The 21,233-nt window shown below is 51.7% G+C and overlaps 4 non-coding genes across 4 annotated transcripts; all 4 read left to right on the top strand.

Annotated features, from left to right (window-relative positions):
* Window positions 1-6,934: 6,934 nt before the first annotated feature.
* On the top strand, window positions 6,935-7,006 carry TRNAD-GUC (transfer RNA aspartic acid (anticodon GUC)). Its single transcript has one exon. It is a non-coding gene; the product is annotated as a tRNA-Asp (tRNA).
* A 2,856-nt stretch (window positions 7,007-9,862) lies between these two features.
* TRNAD-GUC (transfer RNA aspartic acid (anticodon GUC)) lies at window positions 9,863-9,934 on the top strand. Its single transcript has one exon. It is a non-coding gene; the product is annotated as a tRNA-Asp (tRNA).
* Window positions 9,935-15,719: 5,785 nt separating this feature from the next.
* TRNAD-GUC (transfer RNA aspartic acid (anticodon GUC)) lies at window positions 15,720-15,791 on the top strand. The gene has a single exon. It is a non-coding gene; the product is annotated as a tRNA-Asp (tRNA).
* A 2,856-nt stretch (window positions 15,792-18,647) lies between these two features.
* On the top strand, window positions 18,648-18,719 carry TRNAD-GUC (transfer RNA aspartic acid (anticodon GUC)). Its single transcript has one exon. It is a non-coding gene; the product is annotated as a tRNA-Asp (tRNA).
* The last annotated feature ends 2,514 nt before the right edge of the window (window positions 18,720-21,233 follow it).

The following is a 21,233-nucleotide window of genomic DNA, read 5'->3' as shown; positions in this document are numbered from 1 at the left end:
CTCTTTCCCTGCATCTAACCCTAGCTCTAATCCCATCATTAACCTCGGTCCGGGCACACGCGTGAACCCCTACTCTCATCTCAGCCTCTCCTGGTGATACATCACACCTGGGATCGTTTGCTCCCTGTGGGCTGTGGGAAATTTGCTACCAGCACGCCCTGGAAGTGGGGCTCATTCCGCTGCAACGGGAGGTCTTCCCAGGACGCGTCACAGCTCAACGCAAGAGCTCCTGGGTTTCGAAGGCTCTTGCAGCAAGCCTTCACAAAGCAGCAGGGAGCGCCGTTCCAGATGGGAAACTTGAGACTGGATGTCCAGAAAAGCAAGACGTCAGAAGCGAAACCTTTTTCCTGCAGGGTGTGGCATACCATCCGCTTGCTCATTGCGACAGAGGTGGCACTAATGAAGGAAGAGGTCAACGTTACGTTCTTCTTTAAAATGCAAGGCCAGGAAAAGTGGCAGCGGTGGGATTTGAACCCACGCCTCCGAAGAGACTGGAGCCTTAATCCAGCGCCTTAGACCGCTCGGCCACGCTACCTCCCTGCTAGTCGCCGAAAGCGGAACTTGACCCGTTGCCCGGCCCGCTTTAGTGCTTTGCCTTTTCTCCTTGGAAAGTCTGGAGACAGGCAGTGGAAGGGCAGGCAAACTGTCAGGTGCGCAGAGGAGGGGAGACCATGAGGCAAGGTGGGAGATGGGGGCAAGAAGTGAGAAAAAAACTAATCGCAAGCTAGGGCAGGATTCGGAAAGTGAAGCCGAAAAGGGGCTTAGCATGCAGCCCAGGGGTTTCTTTGACTGTCCTAAGCCCACAGGGACTTTGCCGTCCTCAGCTCATGAGACTTGAGATGGGTAGCTTGATTTGCTGAGGAAATGCGGGATGACAGATTCAACTCTGGAGTCAAACATAGCCCGGAACTATCGCCTTAAACTGAGTTTTAAGCCTGGTGCCGATAAAAAGAAAGAAATTAGCCTTAGATCGGGCAAGCCGTTTGACGGGGGAAAATGAGACCCCCCTAGGCCAGCTAGGTGGTCGCTGGATGCTGTGCAGACATCAGCAGCTGTTCATTTCATGCCCTCACGTCTCCTCGTTAGTATAGCGGTCAGTATCCCCGCCTGTCACGCGGGAGACCGGGGTTCAATTCCCCGACGGGGAGGTTAAACCGTTTCTGGATTTTTTTTAGTTCTTGACAAATATTCTTGAAGATTAGGCTGAGTCAAGTAGGGAATGGGTGCCAAGAACTGACTCTTTAAGAAAAAAGCACCGGCAACGCTAGTCATCGTACAATATTTGTGCACAATTGCTTACATTAGGCGGCCGGTCCACTTTATTGAGTCCCCCTGAGCACCATTTAGTGCTCCTGTTGTCTGCGAAGTCCAAATTGTAACCCTGAATCAGTTCCTCTTCTGACCCTTTGTATCATGTTACATGACGAGTAATGATCACCTGTTAGCTTTATCCCTAATTATAACTCTCACTCTTTCCCTGCATCTAACCCTAGCTCTAATCCCATCATTAACCTCGGTCCGGGCACACGCGTGAACCCCTACTCTCATCTCAGCCTCTCCTGGTGATACATCACACCTGGGATCGTTTGCTCCCTGTGGGCTGTGGGAAATTTGCTACCAGCACGCCCTGGAAGTGGGGCTCATTCCGCTGCAACGGGAGGTCTTCCCAGGACGCGTCACAGCTCAACGCAAGAGCTCCTGGGTTTCGAAGGCTCTTGCAGCAAGCCTTCACAAAGCAGCAGGGAGCGCCGTTCCAGATGGGAAACTTGAGACTGGATGTCCAGAAAAGCAAGACGTCAGAAGCGAAACCTTTTTCCTGCAGGGTGTGGCATACCATCCGCTTGCTCATTGCGACAGAGGTGGCACTAATGAAGGAAGAGGTCAACGTTACGTTCTTCTTTAAAATGCAAGGCCAGGAAAAGTGGCAGCGGTGGGATTTGAACCCACGCCTCCGAAGAGACTGGAGCCTTAATCCAGCGCCTTAGACCGCTCGGCCACGCTACCTCCCTGCTAGTCGCCGAAAGCGGAACTTGACCCGTTGCCCGGCCCGCTTTAGTGCTTTGCCTTTTCTCCTTGGAAAGTCTGGAGACAGGCAGTGGAAGGGCAGGCAAACTGTCAGGTGCGCAGAGGAGGGGAGACCATGAGGCAAGGTGGGAGATGGGGGCAAGAAGTGAGAAAAAAACTAATCGCAAGCTAGGGCAGGATTCGGAAAGTGAAGCCGAAAAGGGGCTTAGCATGCAGCCCAGGGGTTTCTTTGACTGTCCTAAGCCCACAGGGACTTTGCCGTCCTCAGCTCATGAGACTTGAGATGGGTAGCTTGATTTGCTGAGGAAATGCGGGATGACAGATTCAACTCTGGAGTCAAACATAGCCCGGAACTATCGCCTTAAACTGAGTTTTAAGCCTGGTGCCGATAAAAAGAAAGAAATTAGCCTTAGATCGGGCAAGCCGTTTGACGGGGGAAAATGAGACCCCCCTAGGCCAGCTAGGTGGTCGCTGGATGCTGTGCAGACATCAGCAGCTGTTCATTTCATGCCCTCACGTCTCCTCGTTAGTATAGTGGTCAGTATCCCCGCCTGTCACGCGGGAGACCGTCCCCGACGGGGAGGTTAAACCGTTTCTGGATTTTTTTTAGTTCTTGACAAATATTCTTGAAGATTAGGCTGAGTCAAGTAGGGAATGGGTGCCAAGAACTGACTCTTTAAGAAAAAAGCACCGGCAACGCTAGTCATCGTACAATATTTGTGCACAATTGCTTACATTAGGCGGCCGGTCCACTTTATTGAGTCCCCCTCAGCACCATTTAGTGCTCCTGTTGTCTGCGAAGTCCAAATTGTAACCCTGAATCAGTTCCTCTTCTGACCCTTTGTATCATGTTACATGACGAGTAATGATCACCTGTTAGCTTTATCCCTAATTATAACTCTCACTCTTTCCCTGCATCTAACCCTAGCTCTAATCCCATCATTAACCTCGGTCCGGGCACACGCGTGAACCCCTACTCTCATCTCAGCCTCTCCTGGTGATACATCACACCTGGGATCGTTTGCTCCCTGTGGGCTGTGGGAAATTTGCTACCAGCACGCCCTGGAAGTGGGGCTCATTCCGCTGCAACGGGAGGTCTTCCCAGGACGCGTCACAGCTCAACGCAAGAGCTCCTGGGTTTCGAAGGCTCTTGCAGCAAGCCTTCACAAAGCAGCAGGGAGCGCCGTTCCAGATGGGAAACTTGAGACTGGATGTCCAGAAAAGCAAGACGTCAGAAGCGAAACCTTTTTCCTGCAGGGTGTGGCATACCATCCGCTTGCTCATTGCGACAGAGGTGGCACTAATGAAGGAAGAGGTCAACGTTACGTTCTTCTTTAAAATGCAAGGCCAGGAAAAGTGGCAGCGGTGGGATTTGAACCCACGCCTCCGAAGAGACTGGAGCCTTAATCCAGCGCCTTAGACCGCTCGGCCACGCTACCTCCCTGCTAGTCGCCGAAAGCGGAACTTGACCCGTTGCCCGGCCCGCTTTAGTGCTTTGCCTTTTCTCCTTGGAAAGTCTGGAGACAGGCAGTGGAAGGGCAGGCAAACTGTCAGGTGCGCAGAGGAGGGGAGACCATGAGGCAAGGTGGGAGATGGGGGCAAGAAGTGAGAAAAAAACTAATCGCAAGCTAGGGCAGGATTCGGAAAGTGAAGCCGAAAAGGGGCTTAGCATGCAGCCCAGGGGTTTCTTTGACTGTCCTAAGCCCACAGGGACTTTGCCGTCCTCAGCTCATGAGACTTGAGATGGGTAGCTTGATTTGCTGAGGAAATGCGGGATGACAGATTCAACTCTGGAGTCAAACATAGCCCGGAACTATCGCCTTAAACTGAGTTTTAAGCCTGGTGCCGATAAAAAGAAAGAAATTAGCCTTAGATCGGGCAAGCCGTTTGACGGGGGAAAATGAGACCCCCCTAGGCCAGCTAGGTGGTCGCTGGATGCTGTGCAGACATCAGCAGCTGTTCATTTCATGCCCTCACGTCTCCTCGTTAGTATAGCGGTCAGTATCCCCGCCTGTCACGCGGGAGACCGGGGTTCAATTCCCCGACGGGGAGGTTAAACCGTTTCTGGATTTTTTTTAGTTCTTGACAAATATTCTTGAAGATTAGGCTGAGTCAAGTAGGGAATGGGTGCCAAGAACTGACTCTTTAAGAAAAAAGCACCGGCAACGCTAGTCATCGTACAATATTTGTGCACAATTGCTTACATTAGGCGGCCGGTCCACTTTATTGAGTCCCCCTGAGCACCATTTAGTGCTCCTGTTGTCTGCGAAGTCCAAATTGTAACCCTGAATCAGTTCCTCTTCTGACCCTTTGTATCATGTTACATGACGAGTAATGATCACCTGTTAGCTTTATCCCTAATTATAACTCTCACTCTTTCCCTGCATCTAACCCTAGCTCTAATCCCATCATTAACCTCGGTCCGGGCACACGCGTGAACCCCTACTCTCATCTCAGCCTCTCCTGGTGATACATCACACCTGGGATCGTTTGCTCCCTGTGGGCTGTGGGAAATTTGCTACCAGCACGCCCTGGAAGTGGGGCTCATTCCGCTGCAACGGGAGGTCTTCCCAGGACGCGTCACAGCTCAACGCAAGAGCTCCTGGGTTTCGAAGGCTCTTGCAGCAAGCCTTCACAAAGCAGCAGGGAGCGCCGTTCCAGATGGGAAACTTGAGACTGGATGTCCAGAAAAGCAAGACGTCAGAAGCGAAACCTTTTTCCTGCAGGGTGTGGCATACCATCCGCTTGCTCATTGCGACAGAGGTGGCACTAATGAAGGAAGAGGTCAACGTTACGTTCTTCTTTAAAATGCAAGGCCAGGAAAAGTGGCAGCGGTGGGATTTGAACCCACGCCTCCGAAGAGACTGGAGCCTTAATCCAGCGCCTTAGACCGCTCGGCCACGCTACCTCCCTGCTAGTCGCCGAAAGCGGAACTTGACCCGTTGCCCGGCCCGCTTTAGTGCTTTGCCTTTTCTCCTTGGAAAGTCTGGAGACAGGCAGTGGAAGGGCAGGCAAACTGTCAGGTGCGCAGAGGAGGGGAGACCATGAGGCAAGGTGGGAGATGGGGGCAAGAAGTGAGAAAAAAACTAATCGCAAGCTAGGGCAGGATTCGGAAAGTGAAGCCGAAAAGGGGCTTAGCATGCAGCCCAGGGGTTTCTTTGACTGTCCTAAGCCCACAGGGACTTTGCCGTCCTCAGCTCATGAGACTTGAGATGGGTAGCTTGATTTGCTGAGGAAATGCGGGATGACAGATTCAACTCTGGAGTCAAACATAGCCCGGAACTATCGCCTTAAACTGAGTTTTAAGCCTGGTGCCGATAAAAAGAAAGAAATTAGCCTTAGATCGGGCAAGCCGTTTGACGGGGGAAAATGAGACCCCCCTAGGCCAGCTAGGTGGTCGCTGGATGCTGTGCAGACATCAGCAGCTGTTCATTTCATGCCCTCACGTCTCCTCGTTAGTATAGTGGTCAGTATCCCCGCCTGTCACGCGGGAGACCGTCCCCGACGGGGAGGTTAAACCGTTTCTGGATTTTTTTTAGTTCTTGACAAATATTCTTGAAGATTAGGCTGAGTCAAGTAGGGAATGGGTGCCAAGAACTGACTCTTTAAGAAAAAAGCACCGGCAACGCTAGTCATCGTACAATATTTGTGCACAATTGCTTACATTAGGCGGCCGGTCCACTTTATTGAGTCCCCCTCAGCACCATTTAGTGCTCCTGTTGTCTGCGAAGTCCAAATTGTAACCCTGAATCAGTTCCTCTTCTGACCCTTTGTATCATGTTACATGACGAGTAATGATCACCTGTTAGCTTTATCCCTAATTATAACTCTCACTCTTTCCCTGCATCTAACCCTAGCTCTAATCCCATCATTAACCTCGGTCCGGGCACACGCGTGAACCCCTACTCTCATCTCAGCCTCTCCTGGTGATACATCACACCTGGGATCGTTTGCTCCCTGTGGGCTGTGGGAAATTTGCTACCAGCACGCCCTGGAAGTGGGGCTCATTCCGCTGCAACGGGAGGTCTTCCCAGGACGCGTCACAGCTCAACGCAAGAGCTCCTGGGTTTCGAAGGCTCTTGCAGCAAGCCTTCACAAAGCAGCAGGGAGCGCCGTTCCAGATGGGAAACTTGAGACTGGATGTCCAGAAAAGCAAGACGTCAGAAGCGAAACCTTTTTCCTGCAGGGTGTGGCATACCATCCGCTTGCTCATTGCGACAGAGGTGGCACTAATGAAGGAAGAGGTCAACGTTACGTTCTTCTTTAAAATGCAAGGCCAGGAAAAGTGGCAGCGGTGGGATTTGAACCCACGCCTCCGAAGAGACTGGAGCCTTAATCCAGCGCCTTAGACCGCTCGGCCACGCTACCTCCCTGCTAGTCGCCGAAAGCGGAACTTGACCCGTTGCCCGGCCCGCTTTAGTGCTTTGCCTTTTCTCCTTGGAAAGTCTGGAGACAGGCAGTGGAAGGGCAGGCAAACTGTCAGGTGCGCAGAGGAGGGGAGACCATGAGGCAAGGTGGGAGATGGGGGCAAGAAGTGAGAAAAAAACTAATCGCAAGCTAGGGCAGGATTCGGAAAGTGAAGCCGAAAAGGGGCTTAGCATGCAGCCCAGGGGTTTCTTTGACTGTCCTAAGCCCACAGGGACTTTGCCGTCCTCAGCTCATGAGACTTGAGATGGGTAGCTTGATTTGCTGAGGAAATGCGGGATGACAGATTCAACTCTGGAGTCAAACATAGCCCGGAACTATCGCCTTAAACTGAGTTTTAAGCCTGGTGCCGATAAAAAGAAAGAAATTAGCCTTAGATCGGGCAAGCCGTTTGACGGGGGAAAATGAGACCCCCCTAGGCCAGCTAGGTGGTCGCTGGATGCTGTGCAGACATCAGCAGCTGTTCATTTCATGCCCTCACGTCTCCTCGTTAGTATAGTGGTCAGTATCCCCGCCTGTCACGCGGGAGACCGGGGTTCAATTCCCCGACGGGGAGGTTAAACCTTTTCTGGATTTTTTTTAGTTCTTGACAAATATTCTTGAAGATTAGGCTGAGTCAAGTAGGGAATGGGTGCCAAGAACTGACTCTTTAAGAAAAAAGCACCGGCAACGCTAGTCATCGTACAATATTTGTGCACAATTGCTTACATTAGGCGGCCGGTCCACTTTATTGAGTCCCCCTCAGCACCATTTAGTGCTCCTGTTGTCTGCGAAGTCCAAATTGTAACCCTGAATCAGTTCCTCTTCTGACCCTTTGTATCATGTTACATGACGAGTAATGATCACCTGTTAGCTTTATCCCTAATTATAACTCTCACTCTTTCCCTGCATCTAACCCTAGCTCTAATCCCATCATTAACCTCGGTCCGGGCACACGCGTGAACCCCTACTCTCATCTCAGCCTCTCCTGGTGATACATCACACCTGGGATCGTTTGCTCCCTGTGGGCTGTGGGAAATTTGCTACCAGCACGCCCTGGAAGTGGGGCTCATTCCGCTGCAACGGGAGGTCTTCCCAGGACGCGTCACAGCTCAACGCAAGAGCTCCTGGGTTTCGAAGGCTCTTGCAGCAAGCCTTCACAAAGCAGCAGGGAGCGCCGTTCCAGATGGGAAACTTGAGACTGGATGTCCAGAAAAGCAAGACGTCAGAAGCGAAACCTTTTTCCTGCAGGGTGTGGCATACCATCCGCTTGCTCATTGCGACAGAGGTGGCACTAATGAAGGAAGAGGTCAACGTTACGTTCTTCTTTAAAATGCAAGGCCAGGAAAAGTGGCAGCGGTGGGATTTGAACCCACGCCTCCGAAGAGACTGGAGCCTTAATCCAGCGCCTTAGACCGCTCGGCCACGCTACCTCCCTGCTAGTTGCCGAAAGCGGAACTTGACCCGTTGCCCGGCCCGCTTTAGTGCTTTGCCTTTTCTCCTTGTAAAGTCTGGAGACAGGCAGTGGAAGGGCAGGCAAACTGTCAGGTGCGCAGAGGAGGGGAGACCATGAGGCAAGGTGGGAGATGGGGGCAAGAAGTGAGAAAAAAACTAATCGCAAGCTAGGGCAGGATTCGGAAAGTGAAGCCGAAAACGGGCTTAGCATGCAGCCCAGGGGTTTCTTTGACTGTCCTAAGCCCACAGGGACTTTGCCGTCCTCAGCTCATGAGACTTGAGATGGGTAGCTTGATTTGCTGAGGAAATGCGGGATGACAGATTCAACTCTGGAGTCAAACATAGCCCGGAACTATCGCCTTAAACTGAGTTTTAAGCCTGGTGCCGATAAAAAGAAAGAAATTAGCCTTAGATCGGGCAAGCCGTTTGACGGGGGAAAATGAGACCCCCCTAGGCCAGCTAGGTGGTCGCTGGATGCTGTGCAGACATCAGCAGCTGTTCATTTCATGCCCTCACGTCTCCTCGTTAGTATAGTGGTCAGTATCCCCGCCTGTCACGCGGGAGAATTCCCCGACGGGGAGGTTAAACCGTTTTTGGATTTTTTTTAGTTCTTGACAAATATTCTTGAAGATTAGGCTGAGTCAAGTAGGGAATGGGTGCCAAGAACTGACACTTTAAGAAAAAAGCACCGGCAACGCTAGTCATCGTACAATATTTGTGCACAATTGCTTACATTAGGCGGCCGGTCCACTTTATTGAGTCCCCCTCAGCACCATTTAGTGCTCCTGTTGTCTGCGAAGTCCAAATTGTAACCCTGAATCAGTTCCTCTTCTGACCCTTTGTATCATGTTACATGACGAGTAATGATCACCTGTTAGCTTTATCCCTAATTATAACTCTCACTCTTTCCCTGCATCTAACCCTAGCTCTAATCCCATCATTAACCTCGGTCCGGGCACACGCGTGAACCCCTACTCTCATCTCAGCCTCTCCTGGTGATACATCACACCTGGGATCGTTTGCTCCCTGTGGGCTGTGGGAAATTTGCTACCAGCACGCCCTGGAAGTGGGGCTCATTCCGCTGCAACGGGAGGTCTTCCCAGGACGCGTCACAGCTCAACGCAAGAGCTCCTGGGTTTCGAAGGCTCTTGCAGCAAGCCTTCACAAAGCAGCAGGGAGCGCCGTTCCAGATGGGAAACTTGAGACTGGATGTCCAGAAAAGCAAGACGTCAGAAGCGAAACCTTTTTCCTGCAGGGTGTGGCATACCATCCGCTTGCTCATTGCGACAGAGGTGGCACTAATGAAGGAAGAGGTCAACGTTACGTTCTTCTTTAAAATGCAAGGCCAGGAAAAGTGGCAGCGGTGGGATTTGAACCCACGCCTCCGAAGAGACTGGAGCCTTAATCCAGCGCCTTAGACCGCTCGGCCACGCTACCTCCCTGCTAGTCGCCGAAAGCGGAACTTGACCCGTTGCCCGGCCCGCTTTAGTGCTTTGCCTTTTCTCCTTGGAAACTCTGGAGACAGGCAGTGGAAGGGCAGGCAAACTGTCAGGTGCGCAGAGGAGGGGAGACCATGAGGCAAGGTGGGAGATGGGGGCAAGAAGTGAGAAAAAAACTAATCGCAAGCTAGGGCAGGATTCGGAAAGTGAAGCCGAAAAGGGGCTTAGCATGCAGCCCAGGGGTTTCTTTGACTGTCCTAAGCCCACAGGGACTTTGCCGTCCTCAGCTCATGAGACTTGAGATGGGTAGCTTGATTTGCTGAGGAAATGCGGGATGACAGATTCAACTCTGGAGTCAAACATAGCCCGGAACTATCGCCTTAAACTGAGTTTTAAGCCTGGTGCCGATAAAAAGAAAGAAATTAGCCTTAGATCGGGCAAGCCGTTTGACGGGGGAAAATGAGACCCCCCTAGGCCAGCTAGGTGGTCGCTGGATGCTGTGCAGACATCAGCAGCTGTTCATTTCATGCCCTCACGTCTCCTCGTTAGTATAGTGGTCAGTATCCCCGCCTGTCACGCGGGAGACCGGGGTTCAATTCCCCGACGGGGAGGTTAAACCGTTTCTGGATTTTTTTTAGTTCTTGACAAATATTCTTGAAGATTAGGCTGAGTCAAGTAGGGAATGGGTGCCAAGAACTGACTCTTTAAGAAAAAAGCACCGGCAACGCTAGTCATCGTACAATATTTGTGCACAATTGCTTACATTAGGCGGCCGGTCCACTTTATTGAGTCCCCCTCAGCACCATTTAGTGCTCCTGTTGTCTGCGAAGTCCAAATTGTAACCCTGAATCAGTTCCTCTTCTGACCCTTTGTATCATGTTACATGACGAGTAATGATCACCTGTTAGCTTTATCCCTAATTATAACTCTCACTCTTTCCCTGCATCTAACCCTAGCTCTAATCCCATCATTAACCTCGGTCCGGGCACACGCGTGAACCCCTACTCTCATCTCAGCCTCTCCTGGTGATACATCACACCTGGGATCGTTTGCTCCCTGTGGGCTGTGGGAAATTTGCTACCAGCACGCCCTGGAAGTGGGGCTCATTCCGCTGCAACGGGAGGTCTTCCCAGGACGCGTCACAGCTCAACGCAAGAGCTCCTGGGTTTCGAAGGCTCTTGCAGCAAGCCTTCACAAAGCAGCAGGGAGCGCCGTTCCAGATGGGAAACTTGAGACTGGATGTCCAGAAAAGCAAGACGTCAGAAGCGAAACCTTTTTCCTGCAGGGTGTGGCATACCATCCGCTTGCTCATTGCGACAGAGGTGGCACTAATGAAGGAAGAGGTCAACGTTACGTTCTTCTTTAAAATGCAAGGCCAGGAAAAGTGGCAGCGGTGGGATTTGAACCCACGCCTCCGAAGAGACTGGAGCCTTAATCCAGCGCCTTAGACCGCTCGGCCACGCTACCTCCCTGCTAGTCGCCGAAAGCGGAACTTGACCCGTTGCCCGGCCCGCTTTAGTGCTTTGCCTTTTCTCCTTGGAAAGTCTGGAGACAGGCAGTGGAAGGGCAGGCAAACTGTCAGGTGCGCAGAGGAGGGGAGACCATGAGGCAAGGTGGGAGATGGGGGCAAGAAGTGAGAAAAAAACTAATCGCAAGCTAGGGCAGGATTCGGAAAGTGAAGCCGAAAAGGGGCTTAGCATGCAGCCCAGGGGTTTCTTTGACTGTCCTAAGCCCACAGGGACTTTGCCGTCCTCAGCTCATGAGACTTGAGATGGGTAGCTTGATTTGCTGAGGAAATGAGGGATGACAGATTCAACTCTGGAGTCAAACATAGCCCGGAACTATCGCCTTAAACTGAGTTTTAAGCCTGGTGCCGATAAAAAGAAAGAAATTAGCCTTAGATCGGGCAAGCCGTTTGACGGGGGAAAATGAGACCCCCCTAGGCCAGCTAGGTGGTCGCTGGATGCTGTGCAGACATCAGCAGCTGTTCATTTCATGCCCTCACGTCTCCTCGTTAGTATAGTGGTCAGTATCCCCGCCTGTCACGCGGGAGACCGTCCCCGACGGGGAGGTTAAACCGTTTCTGGATTTTTTTTAGTTCTTGACAAATATTCTTGAAGATTAGGCTGAGTCAAGTAGGGAATGGGTGCCAAGAACTGACTCTTTAAGAAAAAAGCACCGCAACGCTAGTCATCGTACAATATTTGTGCACAATTGCTTACATTAGGCGGCCGGTCCACTTTATTGAGTCCCCCTCAGCACCATTTAGTGCTCCTGTTGTCTGCGAAGTCCAAATTGTAACCCTGAATCAGTTCCTCTTCTGACCCTTTGTATCATGTTACATGACGAGTAATGATCACCTGTTAGCTTTATCCCTAATTATAACTCTCACTCTTTCCCTGCATCTAACCCTAGCTCTAATCCCATCATTAACCTCGGTCCGGGCACACGCGTGAACCCCTACTCTCATCTCAGCCTCTCCTGGTGATACATCACACCTGGGATCGTTTGCTCCCTGTGGGCTGTGGGAAATTTGCTACCAGCACGCCCTGGAAGTGGGGCTCATTCCGCTGCAACGGGAGGTCTTCCCAGGACGCGTCACAGCTCAACGCAAGAGCTCCTGGGTTTCGAAGGCTCTTGCAGCAAGCCTTCACAAAGCAGCAGGGAGCGCCGTTCCAGATGGGAAACTTGAGACTGGATGTCCAGAAAAGCAAGACGTCAGAAGCGAAACCTTTTTCCTGCAGGGTGTGGCATACCATCCGCTTGCTCATTGCGACAGAGGTGGCACTAATGAAGGAAGAGGTCAACGTTACGTTCTTCTTTAAAATGCAAGGCCAGGAAAAGTGGCAGCGGTGGGATTTGAACCCACGCCTCCGAAGAGACTGGAGCCTTAATCCAGCGCCTTAGACCGCTCGGCCACGCTACCTCCCTGCTAGTCGCCGAAAGCGGAACTTGACCCGTTGCCCGGCCCGCTTTAGTGCTTTGCCTTTTCTCCTTGGAAAGTCTGGAGACAGGCAGTGGAAGGGCAGGCAAACTGTCAGGTGCGCAGAGGAGGGGAGACCATGAGGCAAGGTGGGAGATGGGGGCAAGAAGTGAGAAAAAAACTAATCGCAAGCTAGGGCAGGATTCGGAAAGTGAAGCCGAAAAGGGGCTTAGCATGCAGCCCAGGGGTTTCTTTGACTGTCCTAAGCCCACAGGGACTTTGCCGTCCTCAGCTCATGAGACTTGAGATGGGTAGCTTGATTTGCTGAGGAAATGCGGGATGACAGATTCAACTCTGGAGTCAAACATAGCCCGGAACTATCGCCTTAAACTGAGTTTTAAGCCTGGTGCCGATAAAAAGAAAGAAATTAGCCTTAGATCGGGCAAGCCGTTTGACGGGGGAAAATGAGACCCCCCTAGGCCAGCTAGGTGGTCGCTGGATGCTGTGCAGACATCAGCAGCTGTTCATTTCATGCCCTCACGTCTCCTCGTTAGTATAGCGGTCAGTATCCCCGCCTGTCACGCGGGAGACCGGGGTTCAATTCCCCGACGGGGAGGTTAAACCGTTTCTGGATTTTTTTTAGTTCTTGACAAATATTCTTGAAGATTAGGCTGAGTCAAGTAGGGAATGGGTGCCAAGAACTGACTCTTTAAGAAAAAAGCACCGGCAACGCTAGTCATCGTACAATATTTGTGCACAATTGCTTACATTAGGCGGCCGGTCCACTTTATTGAGTCCCCCTGAGCACCATTTAGTGCTCCTGTTGTCTGCGAAGTCCAAATTGTAACCCTGAATCAGTTCCTCTTCTGACCCTTTGTATCATGTTACATGACGAGTAATGATCACCTGTTAGCTTTATCCCTAATTATAACTCTCACTCTTTCCCTGCATCTAACCCTAGCTCTAATCCCATCATTAACCTCGGTCCGGGCACACGCGTGAACCCCTACTCTCATCTCAGCCTCTCCTGGTGATACATCACACCTGGGATCGTTTGCTCCCTGTGGGCTGTGGGAAATTTGCTACCAGCACGCCCTGGAAGTGGGGCTCATTCCGCTGCAACGGGAGGTCTTCCCAGGACGCGTCACAGCTCAACGCAAGAGCTCCTGGGTTTCGAAGGCTCTTGCAGCAAGCCTTCACAAAGCAGCAGGGAGCGCCGTTCCAGATGGGAAACTTGAGACTGGATGTCCAGAAAAGCAAGACGTCAGAAGCGAAACCTTTTTCCTGCAGGGTGTGGCATACCATCCGCTTGCTCATTGCGACAGAGGTGGCACTAATGAAGGAAGAGGTCAACGTTACGTTCTTCTTTAAAATGCAAGGCCAGGAAAAGTGGCAGCGGTGGGATTTGAACCCACGCCTCCGAAGAGACTGGAGCCTTAATCCAGCGCCTTAGACCGCTCGGCCACGCTACCTCCCTGCTAGTCGCCGAAAGCGGAACTTGACCCGTTGCCCGGCCCGCTTTAGTGCTTTGCCTTTTCTCCTTGGAAAGTCTGGAGACAGGCAGTGGAAGGGCAGGCAAACTGTCAGGTGCGCAGAGGAGGGGAGACCATGAGGCAAGGTGGGAGATGGGGGCAAGAAGTGAGAAAAAAACTAATCGCAAGCTAGGGCAGGATTCGGAAAGTGAAGCCGAAAAGGGGCTTAGCATGCAGCCCAGGGGTTTCTTTGACTGTCCTAAGCCCACAGGGACTTTGCCGTCCTCAGCTCATGAGACTTGAGATGGGTAGCTTGATTTGCTGAGGAAATGCGGGATGACAGATTCAACTCTGGAGTCAAACATAGCCCGGAACTATCGCCTTAAACTGAGTTTTAAGCCTGGTGCCGATAAAAAGAAAGAAATTAGCCTTAGATCGGGCAAGCCGTTTGACGGGGGAAAATGAGACCCCCCTAGGCCAGCTAGGTGGTCGCTGGATGCTGTGCAGACATCAGCAGCTGTTCATTTCATGCCCTCACGTCTCCTCGTTAGTATAGTGGTCAGTATCCCCGCCTGTCACGCGGGAGACCGTCCCCGACGGGGAGGTTAAACCGTTTCTGGATTTTTTTTAGTTCTTGACAAATATTCTTGAAGATTAGGCTGAGTCAAGTAGGGAATGGGTGCCAAGAACTGACTCTTTAAGAAAAAAGCACCGGCAACGCTAGTCATCGTACAATATTTGTGCACAATTGCTTACATTAGGCGGCCGGTCCACTTTATTGAGTCCCCCTCAGCACCATTTAGTGCTCCTGTTGTCTGCGAAGTCCAAATTGTAACCCTGAATCAGTTCCTCTTCTGACCCTTTGTATCATGTTACATGACGAGTAATGATCACCTGTTAGCTTTATCCCTAATTATAACTCTCACTCTTTCCCTGCATCTAACCCTAGCTCTAATCCCATCATTAACCTCGGTCCGGGCACACGCGTGAACCCCTACTCTCATCTCAGCCTCTCCTGGTGATACATCACACCTGGGATCGTTTGCTCCCTGTGGGCTGTGGGAAATTTGCTACCAGCACGCCCTGGAAGTGGGGCTCATTCCGCTGCAACGGGAGGTCTTCCCAGGACGCGTCACAGCTCAACGCAAGAGCTCCTGGGTTTCGAAGGCTCTTGCAGCAAGCCTTCACAAAGCAGCAGGGAGCGCCGTTCCAGATGGGAAACTTGAGACTGGATGTCCAGAAAAGCAAGACGTCAGAAGCGAAACCTTTTTCCTGCAGGGTGTGGCATACCATCCGCTTGCTCATTGCGACAGAGGTGGCACTAATGAAGGAAGAGGTCAACGTTACGTTCTTCTTTAAAATGCAAGGCCAGGAAAAGTGGCAGCGGTGGGATTTGAACCCACGCCTCCGAAGAGACTGGAGCCTTAATCCAGCGCCTTAGACCGCTCGGCCACGCTACCTCCCTGCTAGTCGCCGAAAGCGGAACTTGACCCGTTGCCCGGCCCGCTTTAGTGCTTTGCCTTTTCTCCTTGGAAAGTCTGGAGACAGGCAGTGGAAGGGCAGGCAAACTGTCAGGTGCGCAGAGGAGGGGAGACCATGAGGCAAGGTGGGAGATGGGGGCAAGAAGTGAGAAAAAAACTAATCGCAAGCTAGGGCAGGATTCGGAAAGTGAAGCCGAAAAGGGGCTTAGCATGCAGCCCAGGGGTTTCTTTGACTGTCCTAAGCCCACAGGGACTTTGCCGTCCTCAGCTCATGAGACTTGAGATGGGTAGCTTGATTTGCTGAGGAAATGCGGGATGACAGATTCAACTCTGGAGTCAAACATAGCCCGGAACTATCGCCTTAAACTGAGTTTTAAGCCTGGTGCCGATAAAAAGAAAGAAATTAGCCTTAGATCGGGCAAGCCGTTTGACGGGGGAAAATGAGACCCCCCTAGGCCAGCTAGGTGGTCGCTGGATGCTGTGCAGACATCAGCAGCTGTTCATTTCATGCCCTCACGTCTCCTCGTTAGTATAGTGGTCAGTATCCCCGCCTGTCACGCGGGAGACCGGGGTTCAATTCCCCGACGGGGAGGTTAAACCTTTTCTGGATTTTTTTTAGTTCTTGACAAATATTCTTGAAGATTAGGCTGAGTCAAGTAGGGAATGGGTGCCAAGAACTGACTCTTTAAGAAAAAAGCACCGGCAACGCTAGTCATCGTACAATATTTGTGCACAATTGCTTACATTAGGCGGCCGGTCCACTTTATTGAGTCCCCCTCAGCACCATTTAGTGCTCCTGTTGTCTGCGAAGTCCAAATTGTAACCCTGAATCAGTTCCTCTTCTGACCCTTTGTATCATGTTACATGACGAGTAATGATCACCTGTTAGCTTTATCCCTAATTATAACTCTCACTCTTTCCCTGCATCTAACCCTAGCTCTAATCCCATCATTAACCTCGGTCCGGGCACACGCGTGAACCCCTACTCTCATCTCAGCCTCTCCTGGTGATACATCACACCTGGGATCGTTTGCTCCCTGTGGGCTGTGGGAAATTTGCTACCAGCACGCCCTGGAAGTGGGGCTCATTCCGCTGCAACGGGAGGTCTTCCCAGGACGCGTCACAGCTCAACGCAAGAGCTCCTGGGTTTCGAAGGCTCTTGCAGCAAGCCTTCACAAAGCAGCAGGGAGCGCCGTTCCAGATGGGAAACTTGAGACTGGATGTCCAGAAAAGCAAGACGTCAGAAGCGAAACCTTTTTCCTGCAGGGTGTGGCATACCATCCGCTTGCTCATTGCGACAGAGGTGGCACTAATGAAGGAAGAGGTCAACGTTACGTTCTTCTTTAAAATGCAAGGCCAGGAAAAGTGGCAGCGGTGGGATTTGAACCCACGCCTCCGAAGAGACTGGAGCCTTAATCCAGCGCCTTAGACCGCTCGGCCACGCTACCTCCCTGCTAGTCGCCGAAAGCGGAACTTGACCCGTTGCCCGGCCCGCTTTAGTGCTTTGCCTTTTCTCCTTGTAAAGTCTGGAGACAGGCAGTGGAAGGGCAGGCAAACTGTCAGGTGCGCAGAGGAGGGGAGACCATGAGGCAAGGTGGGAGATGGGGGCAAGAAGTGAGAAAAAAACTAATCGCAAGCTAGGGCAGGATTCGGAAAGTGAAGCCGAAAACGGGCTTAGCATGCAGCCCAGGGGTTTCTTTGACTGTCCTAAGCCCACAGGGACTTTGCCGTCCTCAGCTCATGAGACTTGAGATGGGTAGCTTGATTTGCTGAGGAAATGCGGGATGACAGATTCAACTCTGGAGTCAAACATAGCCCGGAACTATCGCCTTAAACTGAGTTTTAAGCCTGGTGCCGATAAAAAGAAAGAAATTAGCCTTAGATCGGGCAAGCCGTTTGACGGGGGAAAATGAGACCCCCCTAGGCCAGCTAGGTGGTCGCTGGATGCTGTGCAGACATCAGCAGCTGTTCATTTCATGCCCTCACGTCTCCTCGTTAGTATAGTGGTCAGTATCCCCGCCTGTCACGCGGGAGAATTCCCCGACGGGGAGGTTAAACCGTTTTTGGATTTTTTTTAGTTCTTGACAAATATTCTTGAAGATTAGGCTGAGTCAAGTAGGGAATGGGTGCCAAGAACTGACTCTTTAAGAAAAAAGCACCGGCAACGCTAGTCATCGTACAATATTTGTGCACAATTGCTTACATTAGGCGGCCGGTCCACTTTATTGAGTCCCCCTCAGCACCATTTAGTGCTCCTGTTGTCTGCGAAGTCCAAATTGTAACCCTGAATCAGTTCCTCTTCTGACCCTTTGTATCATGTTACATGACGAGTAATGATCACCTGTTAGCTTTATCCCTAATTATAACTCTCACTCTTTCCCTGCATCTAACCCTAGCTCTAATCCCATCATTAACCTCGGTCCGGGCACACGCGTGAACCCCTACTCTCATCTCAGCCTCTCCTGGTGATACATCACACCTGGGATCGTTTGCTCCCTGTGGGCTGTGGGAAATTTGCTACCAGCACGCCCTGGAAGTGGGGCTCATTCCGCTGCAACGGGAGGTCTTCCCAGGACGCGTCACAGCTCAACGCAAGAGCTCCTGGGTTTCGAAGGCTCTTGCAGCAAGCCTTCACAAAGCAGCAGGGAGCGCCGTTCCAGATGGGAAACTTGAGACTGGATGTCCAGAAAAGCAAGACGTCAGAAGCGAAACCTTTTTCCTGCAGGGTGTGGCATACCATCCGCTTGCTCATTGCGACAGAGGTGGCACTAATGAAGGAAGAGGTCAACGTTACGTTCTTCTTTAAAATGCAAGGCCAGGAAAAGTGGCAGCGGTGGGATTTGAACCCACGCCTCCGAAGAGACTGGAGCCTTAATCCAGCGCCTTAGACCGCTCGGCCACGCTACCTCCCTGCTAGTCGCCGAAAGCGGAACTTGACCCGTTGCCCGGCCCGCTTTAGTGCTTTGCCTTTTCTCCTTGGAAACTCTGGAGACAGGCAGTGGAAGGGCAGGCAAACTGTCAGGTGCGCAGAGGAGGGGAGACCATGAGGCAAGGTGGGAGATGGGGGCAAGAAGTGAGAAAAAAACTAATCGCAAGCTAGGGCAGGATTCGGAAAGTGAAGCCGAAAAGGGGCTTAGCATGCAGCCCAGGGGTTTCTTTGACTGTCCTAAGCCCACAGGGACTTTGCCGTCCTCAGCTCATGAGACTTGAGATGGGTAGCTTGATTTGCTGAGGAAATGCGGGATGACAGATTCAACTCTGGAGTCAAACATAGCCCGGAACTATCGCCTTAAACTGAGTTTTAAGCCTGGTGCCGATAAAAAGAAAGAAATTAGCCTTAGATCGGGCAAGCCGTTTGACGGGGGAAAATGAGACCCCCCTAGGCCAGCTAGGTGGTCGCTGGATGCTGTGCAGACATCAGCAGCTGTTCATTTCATGCCCTCACGTCTCCTCGTTAGTATAGTGGTCAGTATCCCCGCCTGTCACGCGGGAGACCGGGGTTCAATTCCCCGACGGGGAGGTTAAACCGTTTCTGGATTTTTTTTAGTTCTTGACAAATATTCTTGAAGATTAGGCTGAGTCAAGTAGGGAATGGGTGCCAAGAACTGACTCTTTAAGAAAAAAGCACCGGCAACGCTAGTCATCGTACAATATTTGTGCACAATTGCTTACATTAGGCGGCCGGTCCACTTTATTGAGTCCCCCTCAGCACCATTTAGTGCTCCTGTTGTCTGCGAAGTCCAAATTGTAACCCTGAATCAGTTCCTCTTCTGACCCTTTGTATCATGTTACATGACGAGTAATGATCACCTGTTAGCTTTATCCCTAATTATAACTCTCACTCTTTCCCTGCATCTAACCCTAGCTCTAATCCCATCATTAACCTCGGTCCGGGCACACGCGTGAACCCCTACTCTCATCTCAGCCTCTCCTGGTGATACATCACACCTGGGATCGTTTGCTCCCTGTGGGCTGTGGGAAATTTGCTACCAGCACGCCCTGGAAGTGGGGCTCATTCCGCTGCAACGGGAGGTCTTCCCAGGACGCGTCACAGCTCAACGCAAGAGCTCCTGGGTTTCGAAGGCTCTTGCAGCAAGCCTTCACAAAGCAGCAGGGAGCGCCGTTCCAGATGGGAAACTTGAGACTGGATGTCCAGAAAAGCAAGACGTCAGAAGCGAAACCTTTTTCCTGCAGGGTGTGGCATACCATCCGCTTGCTCATTGCGACAGAGGTGGCACTAATGAAGGAAGAGGTCAACGTTACGTTCTTCTTTAAAATGCAAGGCCAGGAAAAGTGGCAGCGGTGGGATTTGAACCCACGCCTCCGAAGAGACTGGAGCCTTAATCCAGCGCCTTAGACCGCTCGGCCACGCTACCTCCCTGCTAGTCGCCGAAAGCGGAACTTGACCCGTTGCCCGGCCCGCTTTAGTGCTTTGCCTTTTCTCCTTGGAAAGTCTGGAGACAGGCAGTGGAAGGGCAGGCAAACTGTCAGGTGCGCAGAGGAGGGGAGACCATGAGGCAAGGTGGGAGATGGGGGCAAGAAGTGAGAAAAAAACTAATCGCAAGCTAGGGCAGGATTCGGAAAGTGAAGCCGAAAAGGGGCTTAGCATGCAGCCCAGGGGTTTCTTTGACTGTCCTAAGCCCACAGGGACTTTGCCGTCCTCAGCTCATGAGACTTGAGATGGGTAGCTTGATTTGCTGAGGAAATGCGGGATGACAGATTCAACTCTGGAGTCAAACATAGCCCGGAACTATCGCCTTAAACTGAGTTTTAAGCCTGGTGCCGATAAAAAGAAAGAAATTAGCCTTAGATCGGGCAAGCCGTTTGACGGGGGAAAATGAGACCCCCCTAGGCCAGCTAGGTGGTCGCTGGATGCTGTGCAGACATCAGCAGCTGTTCATTTCATGCCCTCACGTCTCCTCGTTAGTATAGTGGTCAGTATCCCCGCCTGTCACGCGGGAGACCGTCCCCGACGGGGAGGTTAAACCGTTTCTGGATTTTTTTTAGTTCTTGACAAATATTCTTGAAGATTAGGCTGAGTCAAGTAGGGAATGGGTGCCAAGAACTGACTCTTTAAGAAAAAAGCACCGCAACGCTAGTCATCGTACAATATTTGTGCACAATTGCTTACATTAGGCGGCCGGTCCACTTTATTGAGTCCCCCTCAGCACCATTTAGTGCTCCTGTTGTCTGCGAAGTCCAAATTGTAACCCTGAATCAGTTCCTCTTCTGACCCTTTGTATCATGTTACATGACGAGTAATGATCACCTGTTAGCTTTATCCCTAATTATAACTCTCACTCTTTCCCTGCATCTAACCCTAGCTCTAATCCCATCATTAACCTCGGTCCGGGCACACGCGTGAACCCCTACTCTCATCTCAGCCTCTCCTGGTGATACATCACACCTGGGATCGTTTGCTCCCTGTGGGCTGTGGGAAATTTGCTACCAGCACGCCCTGGAAGTGGGGCTCATTCCGCTGCAACGGGAGGTCTTCCCAGGACGCGTCACAGCTCAACGCAAGAGCTCCTGGGTTTCGAAGGCTCTTGCAGCAAGCCTTCACAAAGCAGCAGGGAGCGCCGTTCCAGATGGGAAACTTGAGACTGGATGTCCAGAAAAGCAAGACGTCAGAAGCGAAACCTTTTTCCTGCAGGGTGTGGCATACCATCCGCTTGCTCATTGCGACAGAGGTGGCACTAATGAAGGAAGAGGTCAACGTTACGTTCTTCTTTAAAATGCAAGGCCAGGAAAAGTGGCAGCGGTGGGATTTGAACCCACGCCTCCGAAGAGACTGGAGCCTTAATCCAGCGCCTTAGACCGCTCGGCCACGCTACCTCCCTGCTAGTCGCCGAAAGCGGAACTTGACCCGTTGCCCGGCCCGCTTTAGTGCTTTGCCTTTTCTCCTTGGAAACTCTGGAGACAGGCAGTGGAAGGGCAGGCAAACTGTCAGGTGCGCAGAGGAGGGGAGACCATGAGGCAAGGTGGGAGATGGGGGCAAGAAGTGAGAAAAAAACTAATCGCAAGCTAGGGCAGG

This window comes from Ambystoma mexicanum, unplaced genomic scaffold (genome assembly GCF_040938575.1).
Source record: "Ambystoma mexicanum isolate Mex_15411 unplaced genomic scaffold, UKY_AmexF1_1 Mex_scaf20, whole genome shotgun sequence".
In the NCBI taxonomy this organism is placed as follows: Eukaryota; Metazoa; Chordata; class Amphibia; order Caudata; family Ambystomatidae; genus Ambystoma; species Ambystoma mexicanum.
This window is presented reverse-complemented; position numbering and strand designations above follow the sequence as displayed.